At 42.5% G+C, this 12,152-nt stretch overlaps 2 pseudogenes; both read left to right on the top strand.

The window, feature by feature from the left end:
• Nucleotides 1-810: 810 nt before the first annotated feature.
• Nucleotides 811-10,961, top strand: LOC115867737 (abnormal spindle-like microcephaly-associated protein homolog; annotated as a pseudogene).
• LOC138842865 (abnormal spindle-like microcephaly-associated protein homolog) lies at nucleotides 5,016-6,247 on the top strand (annotated as a pseudogene).
• Nucleotides 10,962-12,152: the final 1,191 nt, after the last annotated feature.

The raw sequence follows: 12,152 nt of genomic DNA, 5'->3' as shown, positions 1-12,152 counted from the left end.
TTGGTGGTCTTTTCGGGTATCCTGGGGGACCGTTAGTCCCGCCCCTCGAAAGGCGGGAAGGCTGGGCTGGTTTCAAAGTCCCCAGGTCAGTTCCTGGAACTGGGTGGTCCGGAATGTCTTCAGGACAGTTTCTGGAACTGGGTGGTCCGGAGAATTTCGTTCTGATGCAACCTGTGAATCTGATTGTGTTCCCCTGCCTCGGGCCAGTTGGCCTTACAACTATACATTTAATTTTCCTCATTTTCTCCCATTTGGGCCCAGGAAGCCTCTGCGGGGAGCTCAGGGTTGTGACCCTGGGCGGGGATACTGGGGGAGGGAAATCACTGTCCCAGCAAGGCAATGACTGCTGCATTTACGGTGGAAGTGCTGTGACACTCTTTCTTTCAAGCAACCTGTTCACAAAACCGAAAGGCGAATTCCGAGTCTGAACCCCGGGCCTCGGGGCCCACCGAGACCCCGACGTCACTACCGCCTCCGCGCGCAGAGCGACGCGCCGCCGCCGATACGTTTAAATAAGGCGCCTTCTTCTCATTGGCCGGGGCTGCTGCCGGGAAAGGTAATTGGCCCCGCCTGGAGGCGGGCGGGGCCTGGGGATCCCATTAGTGGAGGCGGGAAGTTTAAACAGCAAAGAATCTGCGCTGTTTGCTCCTGTTTCTAGTTTGCGAGTCTGTGCCACGTTTATTTGCCGGGTCCCGGCGATTGCACGAGAAGGGGGGCGAATTCGCTCCAATTCCCCCAGCTTCCCGAGAGGACACGTTGGGCGTTCCTCCACGGGCGGCTCGGAGCAGCCTGTTGGGCCCAGAGGCCGCCATGGCGACCAGGCGTCGGGGGCGCGACTGCTGTGAGCGGAGCCCCCGGAACCGAGGCCGCGGGCGGGGCCGCGGGGCCCCCGGGCCGAGGAGGAGGCGGCCTCCCCGCCGGTCCTTTCCCTTAGCCACTTCTGCAGGTCGTCCTTCCTCTGCTTCGGGGACGTGCGCCTGGGAGCCTCGCGGACGCTGCCCCTGGCCCTGGACAACCCCAACGAGGAGGCGACCGCCGTGAGGTTGTCCCGTGGCCCGGCCGCCGAGTGCGGCTTCACCGTCTGGCCGAGCGCCTTCGTGCTGCAGGTAGGAGGGGAGTGGGCCCTCCGCGGTCACCCCGCCGCGCTCCGGGAGGGGCCTCGGAACAAGCAGCAGCGGACCTGAGGCCTGGAGATAAAGCCAGGTCCTTCCCTCTAACTCTGGGTGAGCCTTGGTCCCCGGGGCAGAGGAGCCGGGTCGGCGGGGACTCGGCGGTGACAGCGCGTCCACGCGCCTGCGCGGAGCATCCTTAGGAGCACTTTCCTAGCTTTCTGTTACAGAGAAGCGTTTTTCATAGGCTTCGGCCCTCGAGAAGACTTGCGGTTCTAGAGTAATGGATGGCACTTTTAAAATTAATATTCTTTCATCTGTCTCTCTATCCATCCATCTATCCATCCATCCATCTGTCTGTATTTAAAACTGCCAGGAGTACTTTGGTTAGAGCAGGGTTTTTTAATTGCTTTTCATCAGTCATCTTAAATATCCACTTTAGTTTCCATAGGGAAACTGATTCCACAGAGTGAGGGTAACTCTAATACTTATCATAGAGAAAGAGTGAGCTCCTTTTTAGCTGAATGTCTATAGCAACAAAGCCAAAAACACCTCTTCAGGGTTGTTTTCAACAAGTATGAACACTTCAGTGTTTTACTCTTTTGTTTCCTTTGCTGTAGTGTAGTTTTTTGTTTTTGTTTTTTTTTTCTAAAGAGATGGGGAAATAAAGATATATGTATCAACAGAATAATTTTCATTGCAGTGCTTTTGTGATAATAGTAATCTGTAATAATGCAATAGTTAAATAATACATCCATTAATTGTATCTATCAAAATTATTTTAAAGAGTTCTTTATGCTGCAGTGTACTTTTTATTTTTTAATTTTTGGCTGCATTGGGGTCTTCGTTGCTGCGTGCGGGCTTCCTCTAGTTGCGGCGAGCAGGGCCTACTCTTCGTTGTGGTGCGCGGGCTTCTCATTGCAGTGGCTTCTATTGTGGCAGAGCACGGGCTCTAGGCCTGCGGGCTTCAGTAGTTGTGGCACTTGGGCTCAGTAGTTGTGGCACTTGGGCTCAGTAGTCGTGGCTCGCAGGCTCTAGAGCGCAGGCTCCGTAGTTGTGGCGCACGGGCTTAGTTGCTCCGCGGCATGTGGGATCTTCCTGGACCAGGGCTTGAACCAGTGTGCCATGCACTGGCAGGCGGATTCTTAACCACTGCGCCACCAGGGAAGCCCTGCAGTGTAATTTTAATGGCGATTCAAATTTTGTGACTTTTGTTTCAGAACTTCCTGGGTAGCTTTTCTGCATTGCATTGACCAGAGCAATGCTCCCATTCCTGTCACCAAAATCCAAAGAATTTACATCCTTATTTTGACTGCTCTGGTCTTTCCATTGATTAGAACCTCTGAAAGTGTGAAAAGAAAAAAAAAAAAAAAAAGCTGAGGGAGTCTTACTCCTTGTCTAAATAACAGCTTCCTAAGGCAGTGAGAAGAGGCTCTAATCTGAGGTCCATGGGCTTGTATCTAAGCAGTGGTTCAGCTACACTTAAGAACCTGCCCTTCCCCTTTAGTTTATAAATGCTTGCTTTACATGGAAAGGTATATATTTTTTCTATCTACGTAATACTTTTTTACTTACTCTTTTTTGTTATGTGGAACTAAAGGTTTGCTGTGTTATTTTTTTTTGGTTTTGTTCTTTTGTTTTAGAATTTACTCTTTTATAGTGTAAAAGCTCACTGTTCTTTTTAAAAACCAATTGTTTATGATGTATTATGGTTTCTGCTTTAAAACAAAACTTGTCTTTTATTAGCTGTTGATTTCCCTCAGCTTCAGGTCTGAGTGTGCTGATTCCACTTAACCCACCAAGCCACTAAGATAATACATACAAACATAATGTTCACCGTTTACAAATTCTTTTAAACTCTGTTGCCTTATTTAATCCTTACATCAAACTCATGGAGTCCTTATCCACATTTGTAGATAAGGCAACACTGTCAAAGGGTTTGTGTCCAGTGGATCAGGGTAGGCAGCTCAGTTCACTCTTCTGAGTCTTCCGTGTCTATTTTCTCATCCATTGGTTGGAAGTAATGCCAACTGCAGCTGTGCATGGTGCTCAAATGAGAGAAAGCTTCAAGCAAAAGTCTGGACTCTGTGTCCTGAATAAATGTTCTCTTCCTGATTTTTAATGAGGAAATATGCTCAGAGGGTGGAAATATTTACGCATGGTTTTATTCATAGCAATTGACAGAGCTGGGATTCCCATCCAGGTCTTATAATTTTAAATCCCATGCGCTTTCCCTTATATTGATTTATAGACGTGAGACATGGTTCCTCCCTAAAGACATATGTTAGGAGGTTGAGGGAAAAATTCTAAGAACAAGAAGAAGCTACATCAAACAGCTATCAAGGAGGTTGGGATGTTTTGAGGAGACCGGTGGTTCTCACATTTAAGAATGCATCAGAATCACCTGGAGGGCTGGTTAAAGTACTTTTGGGTCCCCACCTTCAGAGTTTCTGATTCCATATGTGTAGAATAGGACTAGAACTTGCATTTCTAAGAAGTTCCCAGGTGATGCCTCTGCTACTGGTCCAGGGACCACATTTTGGAAAGCACTGTAGTAGAAAATAAATATTAGAACATCCCTTAACTACAACACACCCCACACCTTCAGTGAATTAGCGTGTCACGGTATGACTAAGCAGCGTTTCTCTGCGATGCCTCAACCACGTGCGTCAGATTTGTCTGGATTGCTTGTTAAATGAGGGAGATTTCTACTCACCACTGCACACTCACTAATGTGAATTTCTGGGGGTAAATGCAGAAAACTCGATGTACGCAGATGGCATCTAACGAACCACTAGGTAAAGTGTTATACTTGCCAAATAGTGACAGAAATTCACAATTAGTATAAAAATAGGTCTACAGTACAATGTATCTAGGCCTAATAAGGAGTGAGGACCAGAAGACTGTCATTTGGGATATTTTTGTAGAGCAGATTTACTGGGGCCAATCCAAGGAAAACTTTTTTAAATGATCTTTTGGGTTTCTTTTAATCTCCTAGTCATTCTTTTTAAAACTTCAATAATACTGGTGTGTTAGAATCTGCATAGGACTGCTGTAATGTAGGGGGTTTGTCATTTGGGTCTAGGTCTTCAAAATAACATTCAGTTAAAATCACCAGCCATCCTATTGAATGGGATTAAGCTACGTGGTGTTTCCATCCTGACTGCATGGTACCTCAGTGGTGAGCTTTAAAAAAACCACCGGTACCAGGACCCCGCTTCAGCATCACTCCTGGGGAGGACATAGAGGAAGGTCGGGGTGTTTTTAGTTTTTACAAACCCCTCAAATGATCTCTGTATCCAGGGTTATGAACAACTCAACTGGATGGTTTAACAGACTCATTGGTGCCAGTTCTGGAAATAGGAGCTTTTGCTCTGCAAACGAGTAGAGGCCAACATGAGGCAGCTCGCACTTCTTCAAGAAAATAAGCCACCCGTCTATTGTGCAATGAGTTTGATTCTAATTTGATGTGACTGGGAGACTTGGATGAACTGACTGGCAAGGCAGCCCCAAACCTGACTCTTCCCTCCTTCACAGGCAGGCTTCTCAAACAGTCATGGTCATTGCACTTATGGCCACAAGGGGGCGGGCCAGATCCATTTAATAACGAGGCAGCTTCAGTTGTCACTGGCTGCAACTACCATTTTCTGATTTGTCACTAATAAAAAGTTTGTAAACAAAGACCACAGAATCTTAGAACTAGATGGAATTATGAGAGATCATCTTGTTTATTGATTGACAACATTTTTTTAATCTTTTCCCATTGGAGGGAGATGCAGCCCACTTTTTTAATTGTAATTCTGACTTTCTGCTGTCTTTCAGAATCTAGATAAAATAGTAAGATTCTTATCTCAGACACATGGCAATGCTTCTGTTCAAAAAATTAACAGTGATGCATATCCAAGAATGCCATTACTGAAGGTAATAGAGGCATATTTAAAAGAAAGTAGTATAACAGATCTGTTCCCTCATTTGTTTGGTTACCTAAGAAATTTTTTTAAAGGGTGGAGTTGGGGGGTGGGGGAGACCAAATAAAGATTTACAAAAGGGAAAAGGTAAAATGCTTTATGTTTTATTTCTGTTTTTAGACCTCTGAGGGTATTTGTCTCCATAAAAGCTGAAGTTTTATAGCTAGACTATCACTGCAGTCTGAAAAGCAGGTATCAGTCATAAATCCCTTTGTGTCTCTCAGAACTGACTCGCTCTCTGTGCCTTAGTCTATATAGATTGTTACAAATGATGGAAGGGCTTCCTCATGGGAAGTTGGATGGAAGCGGAGAAGGCAGAGAAAAGAAAGATGGAGTGAACACTTTGAGCATCTTTTTTGCTCATGTGCTCTCCTCCTGGATTAGCCGATTAACCTTTCAATTAAGGATAAAAAGACTAGCACTTCATTTTGTTATGCCTTAAGAAAGGCCTTAAGAAAGAAGGCCTTTCTTTCTTATGCCTTAAGAAAGAAAATAGACAAACTAAAAATCAAAAGCCTTTGCAGCCACAAAACATACACCTAAGTAATGTTTATAATTCAAATCTACTAAATAAATTACATATATACAACCATCCCCAACATTTTGAAAGATATAATTTTAATGAGAAAGTCATAACTGAAGCTTCCTTTGACCCCATAGATAATGTTAATGGCCAAAGCGAAGAGAATAGTAAACTTATTCTTACCCCCAAACTGTTTTTCAACTTTGAACATCACACAAAGCCAAGGAAATTTTCTAAGTCCAGATTTTTTTGTGAATAATAGCTGTGTAGCTAATAATGAACCAGAATTAGTGGAATGTCTTTCACCAGATATGTTTGTAAAGATTATTCAAAGCCTATGCATTTGGAATCAAAACGTGTGCATGAGATTTTCTGCACAATTTTAAGTCCAGATTCTTTCATAAATGATAATTACAGACTAAATTAGGATCTAGAATCAGAGTCAATTAGTCCAATTCTACCCCCAAGTCAATGTGTAAAAGATAACATGGCATATATATCTCAGCATATATGTGAATTATCACCATCATCAGATGAAAATTCTCACAACCTCCTCAAGATGAGAGAAGAAATGAAGTTTTACCTTGATTCCTGAATGTCAGGGTTCAAAATCTCCAAAAGCTATTTTTGAAAAATCCAAGCTTTAGAAATGAAGTCAAATTATTACACTTTTAAGAAACCATAACCAGCCTAAATTTTCTGCAGTTCAGGATATTTCTAATCACAGCCATAATAAACAACTTAAGTGATGACTGCATGAGGTAACCTAAATTACAAGACTCTGATAGTGCCTGGCACAAAGTATTCGACTGTTAGCTGTCACTGTTATTTTTCATAGTATTGAATTCTTTTCTACCTCTTCCAACCTCTTTTTTGTCTTGTTTTTCTTATCTGTGTTCTTGGCTCCGGGCACTTTGCAGTTCAGTGGAAGGCCCCGTTCCTGGTGTGTCACGTCCACTGCAGGGTCAGCTCAGGGTCACCCCTGCCAGGAGGCTGGCCTGCCGTTTAGGTGACTTAGCTCTCCCTCCCCTTGTCCCATGACTCCTCATGTGTACTTCTCCTTATGCAGTGTATTGTGATTCTTTCTACACTTCTGTGCTAGACCGAGAACTTCCTAAGGGAAGACAATGTTTTATAAAAATTCAAATTGCATTTCAGAATTTAATTTTAACAAATCAAATTCTTTAAGGGCTTAGCTTTCTAATTTATAAAGGGGGTGGAAGCAGAGAAACCAGTTAGGAGGCTCTCCCATTAGTCTGGGTTAGAGGTGATCATGTTGGAACCTGGACAATAGAGGTTGTGAGGAGTGGTTCGACTTGGGATACAGTTTGCAGGTGTAAGTGTCCTGAGAGCTCCTACCAAGGATGAAGTGTCTCTCAGAGCTTACAAGTTAAATAGATTACGTTGTGCTGCGTGTCATTTATTTACTTCTGAAAAAATGGTTAAAGCTATGAAAAATCTTGAAATTGACATTGAAGTTAAGCGGTTAATTCTTGGAAGAAAGATGTGGGTAAGAACATTACAGAAATCTTGAGATTAATTCTTTAAACTTTAAATTCTTCAAATATACTCTAGAAATGTTGTATTTCACAGTTTGGCTTTGCTGTCTAAAAATCTCACAAACTTAAATGTGGTCATGTATGTTAAAGAGTGGAAGTATACTTTATTTAAATTATTTCATGTATGCGACTTTCCTTTTTTGCCACTGAATTCTCCATGAAATTTTATTTACTGTCTCTATTTGATTAGTGATCTGAGCTTACTTGCTTTTCACTTGCATTTCAGGAGAACGACAGAAAGTCCTGAACTGGCTGTTGTCATATAATCCTTTGTGGCTACAAATCAGCCTAAAGGTAAGTCACCATTTGATTTTTGAAAAAAAAGATAATTTTTTTAGTATATACTTTTAATAGATTCTTTAATAAAATATGGTTTCACTTATAAAGACATTTGGTTAGCTTAATTGACCTCTCAGTATGAAATTTAAAGTCCTTTAATAAATGCTCATTAGGTTAATAGACCCTGTCATTATATATTATTGCCATTTTGTTATATAGCAATTTTCCTGTTAGTTTCTTAAATATATAAGATGTGGTACTAGATGTAACAACAAGTATAATAAACTCCTTTCTGAGGATTTACAAATGACAATACTAGGATGTTTTAAATACATTTTCTAGTTTAAATTTTTATAAAACCCAGTGAGGTATGTATTATTATTTCTACTTCACTGACGAAACAGAAGCTCAGATGTTAAGTGACTCGCTGAATGACAATGACTGGTTGGGACTGGAATCTACAGCAATCTGATGCCATTGGAACCATTTTGATGGAACATTGCTCATAAAAAGTTCATCGGAATTTGAGTTTTTCACATGGTGCATGGTTCAATAATATTTAGAATGTTAAAACGAACTGAATTAGAAAACCACTCGGGGGACTTCCCTGGTGGTTCAGTGGTAAGGAGTCCTCCCTGCAATGCAGGGGACATGGATTCCATCCCTGGTCAGGCCACTAAGATCCCACATGCCACAAGGCAACTAAGCATGCGTGCCACAACTACTGAGCTCACGCGCCTCAACAAGAGAGCCTGCGTGCTGCAAACTACAGAGCCCACATGCCCTGGAGGCTGCACACCACAACTAGAGAAGAGAAAACCCGCACGCCACAACTAGAGAGAAGCCCGCGCACCGCAATGAAGAGATCCCGCGTGCCGCAACTAAGACCCAAAGCAGCCAAAAATAAATAAGTAATAAATGAATAAAAATATATTTCAAAAAAGAAAACCGGGACTTCCCTGGTGGCACAGTGGTTGGGAGTCTGCCTGCCGATGCAGGGGACACGGGTTCGTGCCCCGGTCCGGGAGGATCCCACATGCCGCAAAGCGGCTGAGCCTGCGCATCTGGAGCCTGTGCTCCGCAGTGAGAGCCCCGCGTACAGCAAAAAAAAAAAAAAAGAAAACCACTAGGAGTTGACTGTTTTAAAAAATTAATCTTTTATTAAAATCCTCAATGTTTTCATTTCCTTTAGTCTTTAACTGGTGCATTCTTCTATTTTCTTTAGTTTTTTTTTTACCATTGTCATGTCGGAAAATCTGATGGTCCTCAGAGAGATGCATGCCCTCAGGATTCTGCAGCAGGATGGGCACAAAACCCAGGGTGTACCTGTGGTAGCCAAGTCTGTATATCAAAGAATACTGCTTGTTGGTTTTTCCTTTGAATAGTTGCTATGCTTAACTTGTATGGTTTGTTTGTTGGTGTATTCTCCATTACTGAACTTCAGCTGTGACTTTACATTTTGTTCAGGCAGTTAAATTTTATTTAAAAATGATTAATTGATTTTAGCTTATTAACAAAAAGATTTAATTGATTTTGATGAACTAGATTAACTCATGATGTTAATTTTCTTCCTTCCCTCTCCCTCCCTCCCTCCCTCCCTCTCTCTCCCTCTTTCCCTACTTCCTTTCTACAACTCATCAGTTCTCTACTTAGTGCAAATCCAACAGTGTTGACAATGACCTATTTCTTGGCCTGGGTTATATAGCAGTTAGCTTTATAATTACTCATAATTATACAATGTGTAATAGTTGTAAATTGGTTTTGTGCCTGCATGTTTCACAGTATAAGGTAAAAATAGTCTACTTGCATGAAATTTATTAGTGGGAACCATCACTACATATGATTTTTATTTAAGGACCGGGTACATTTTAATACTAATTATCTTGTAAAAACTATTAACATATGAATGAATAGGTTCTTTTTTTTTTTTTCTTTTGACATAAGCAAGTTTTCTGAGGTAAAACTCCCAACAGTATAAATGTACCCTTTATTTAGGTATGCAATTCAATGAGTTTTGACAAACGTATACAGTTGTGAAACCACTACCACTGAGATAAAATATTTCTGTCACAACAAAGTTCCCTTGTGCCCCCTTGCAGTCAGTTCTCTCCCATTAACCCCTAGGTTCTGGAACCTGCTGATGGGAGTTCAGTACCTTTAGTTTTGCCTTTTCTGCTTTGTCCCATAAATGGAATCACACAGAGGTAGCTCCTTGTGACGGGACGCTTTTACTTAGCGTAATGCTCTTGAGGTTCATCCATGTCGATGCATGGCTTAGATTGCATCTCTTTCTTCACAGACTGCTGTTCCACGGTAGGGGGATATATACCCGCTCTGTTTGACCACCCCCCAATTCATAGATGTTCGGAATTTTCACTGGAAAGAACAGGAAGATGGAAGTGCATATAGTGGTAGGGATTCATGTGAGGAGGGTGGCTGTGATGCCGTTTCCTCAGTGAAGAAGGAGATCATAAACATTAGCTCAGAAGCAGATGGGGGACGGTGTGGAGGGGACATTTGGAAAGAAGAAAACAGTCATCTTGGGGAAAGAGAAAGGAAGCAATTTCTAGGTAATTTCAATCATTGGCATAAAATCAGCCAGCCTGGTTGTGCAGGTTTTCTTTAGCAACGTCCAGCTGTGCAGGAATGGAGAAGGCAGATACCTGGATTCAACTTGGAATCCACATAGAGCTTTCCAGTTGCATTCAATAGGGAAGAGCACCAATGGCGTTAACGGCATTTGCAATGGAGATTATACTGAGGGACCCAAGCTAGATGGGAGGGAAAGGAGACCAGCATTGTGCTGGGTGACAGGCACGTGCTGAGGTCCCCTGAAGTGGACACCACAGTGGGAGGAAGCTGTGAGCCGTGGAAGTATTAAGTCAAAGGGCGTGGATGAACCCCAAGGGGTGGTTTGGGCTGGAAGGCTCAGGCTGAGCAGTCGGTGGCCGGGCACTTTCTGAGGGTGACAGCGGCTGTCTTGTGATTGTGTGACGGGGGGTGTGCTGAGTGGACCCAAAGGAAAGGGGGCAGAAACGGAGAGGTGAGGGGTCGGCTCTTTAGCTACAAGGCTGCTGAAGTTCTGAGATGGGGCAGGAGTTGAGGGAAGACCAGGAACCAAGTTTACAGACAAAACACTGGGGTTTGGTAGCTGAATAGCCTGAGCTTCAAAGGAGCCAGGATCATCCTTCAGGGAAGATGGAGAGAAATAGTCTAAAGTCATAAACGGCCATAACATGAAGCCTCCCACCTGTGTGAGGGCCTGTGAGGGAGGTGATGCGTCCAGGAGGGACCACATTTCAGTTAAGACAAAGCGATGGACGTGAGTCTTCTAAGAGAGGAACTGGGTTAATGCAAGGTTTCTATTCTTCTCACAGACTTAAACTGGATTGGGTGTTGAGAAGAGATAACTTGGAAGAAATCGTGAATCCTCTGAAAGCTATTCAAATGGTGATGGACACACTTGGCATTCCTTATTAGCAAAGGCAAACGTCTCAGTATGTACAGGAGAAGAAATAGGAAAGCTGATCACATGTATGGAAAGTGCTTTTGGCTTGCTTTGTACAACTTTTAAAATCTGACTTTGTGTTAAAGTTCAAAAGGTATAGGTAACAAACAAACTTTTTCTATTCTTCGTTTCTTTTATCTAAAATTTAAAATTCTTTTTAAAATTCATTTAAAAATCTTTGCTGATTAAGAAAATACTGTCTTTTGGATTGCTTGTTGCTAGTAGCTAGGCTTCCTAACAGGCTTCCTTTTAATTTTTATATTGTTCACTCAGTCCAGAAAGAGTGATAATTAATCTACTATAGTTCTACTTTCACCAAAAAGAGAGAATTCCGGGCTTCCCTGGTGGCGCAGTGGTTGAGAGTCCGACTGCCGATGCAGGGGACACGGGTTCATGCCCCGGTCCGGGAAGATCCCACATGCCGCAGAGCGGCTGGGCCCATGAGCCATGGCCGCTGAGCCTGCGCGTCCGGAGCCTGTGCTCTGCAACAGGAGAGGCCACAACAGTGAAAGGCCCGCGTACCGCAAAAAAAAAAAAAAAAAAAAAGGAGAATTCCGATGGAAATATTTATAGCTTCTTTATCAGAGGTAAATATAATGCAGATAAATATTTACTTACAATTTTCATTTGAGGGCATGTGTATTTGTTGGTATGTGTAAAAAATTCCAACCTATATAGAGGAAGAAGGAAATAGTCCAAAAACCTGCTTATTTCTAGGAATACTTAAGGGGGTTCTACATAAAGCAGTGCTTCTGCATCTTGCATAAATTATGGACCCTTTTTTTCTCCAATTATACAGAAGCCTATTTCAGAAACCAGTCTTAGAGAGTAGAGTTTTATTCTATGAATAATATTCCATTATTACTGCAGATAACTTTTGTATTTGGAATAGTGATGGTTTATTTTGAATTATCTAAATGAGACCAAAATGAAACTTGATCTAAACTTTGCCCTTGCTTTGCCAAAGCATCATTAATTTTCATACCTGCTGAACATTGTTGGAGTATTAGAAACAGGCTCTTCCTGCCGTCAGTAATTGTGATGGATCTTTATTGAGGTACATTTGAAGAACAGTCCGGTGACATTTATATTCACCTTAACAACGTTATTAAAAACATAGGTTACTCAGTGTCTTCCTTCTACTGTTACTGTCTGTCTGAGGCTGTCTGGGTTCCATGGCCACTTTCCTACAAGATCTTTCAATTC

Source organism: Globicephala melas, chromosome 1, assembly GCF_963455315.2.
Source record: "Globicephala melas chromosome 1, mGloMel1.2, whole genome shotgun sequence".
NCBI lineage: Eukaryota > Metazoa > Chordata > Mammalia > Artiodactyla > Delphinidae > Globicephala > Globicephala melas.
The sequence above is the reverse complement of the archived record's forward strand: the minus strand, read 5'-3'. Positions and strand labels throughout refer to the sequence as shown.